The sequence below is a fragment of the Dipodomys spectabilis genome, unplaced genomic scaffold, assembly GCF_019054845.1.
Source record: "Dipodomys spectabilis isolate Male_0828 unplaced genomic scaffold, ASM1905484v1 ptg000536l, whole genome shotgun sequence".
Taxonomy (NCBI): domain Eukaryota; kingdom Metazoa; phylum Chordata; class Mammalia; order Rodentia; family Heteromyidae; genus Dipodomys; species Dipodomys spectabilis.
Window position 1 is genome coordinate 1,608,662 of NW_024871213.1, and position 1,273 is coordinate 1,609,934.

At 30.0% G+C, this 1,273-nt stretch overlaps 1 non-coding gene across 1 annotated transcript; it reads right to left on the reverse strand.

Moving 5' to 3' along the window:
* Positions 1-226: 226 nt before the first annotated feature.
* On the reverse strand, positions 227-328 carry LOC122099817. The gene has a single exon (XR_006146009.1). It is a non-coding gene; the product is annotated as a U6 spliceosomal RNA (small nuclear RNA).
* Between the last annotated feature and the right edge of the window lie 945 nt (positions 329-1,273).

A 1,273-nucleotide genomic window follows, 5' to 3' on the forward strand; every position in this document is an offset into this window, starting at 1 on the left:
AATAATGCTGCAATGAACATAGTTTTGCTGGTAGTTTTAGTATGGTCTTGTTTGTGATCATTTGGATGAATGCCCAAAATGGGATTGCTGGGTCTTAGAGGCACTCTATGTAGTTTTTTGAGGAACCTCCATACTACTTTCCAAAGTCTTCGAACAAGTTTAAACTCCCAACAAAAATGCATTAAGATTCCCTTCTGTCCAAAGCCCATCCAGCATCTGTTCTTTTAAAAATCGGGAATGCTTCACTAACCTGCGTGTCATCCTCAGTCAGGGGCTATTGTTCTCTTTATTGTTCCAATGTTAGTGTATGTATTACTGAATTGAGCACAGAACATTTTTTATATATAAAGTGTAATTGATTTTCTTAAAGTAGACAATTCCACAAAAATTAAATTCAAAAGAATTGTGGTGAAATTTTAGAACCATGTATTTTTTACATAATAACACATTTAAGAATAAAGTCAAGATTGACATGTCAAAAACAAAATAATTCCAGATATTTGTTGTTCAACGCATGTGTTGGAGGAGGAATTCAATTATTCTGTACAAGGAACCTGTGATAATGAACACTATAGAAAGTGCTAAGGTTTGTTAAAAGTTTTAATGTTTTTAATATGTTTAATTTTGGGAATTTGCTCATATATGCCAAAATTTAGACTATTTAGCAGGTTGTAAAACTTTTCCACAAAGCATATAAGATTCATGGTAGCAGTCATACACTACTAAGTATGTACATTTCAGAGTTTATAGAAACTGTACTAATGAGAAGTTGCAAAGTGTTTGTGTAAAGAAGCAGAGTGAAGATTTAAGACATTACCTTCACAGTTTCTGTTAAAATTTAAGGGCTTCCTTACTTTATATGTTAGCGAGGAACAAATGATGGTATAAGCCATATACAAATGATGAGATGAACCATAAATAATAATCTTAGTGAGTAACTTTAAAGGCTATTGATAACCTATAAAATTCTGGTTTAACATCATAGACTTAGGCAGTTTTAAATGTACAGCAATATGAGAAAATAATAAATCGAATATGTAATTGTTTTGTTTTTTTATTTTATTAATCATTAATATTTATGTATTGGTTTTCCTTATTTGTAGCATTGTTTTCCTTGTTGTAATATAATACAACTTTTTGTAAGTCATCATTAGGAAGTACTTTGAGAATGTTATTGGGATGGCCACTCTGTTTTTTATAGGTATATGTGAATTTGTAAAAAGCAAAATTAGTAAAAACAAAACATTGATTAAACATTTTATCAATTAGAATC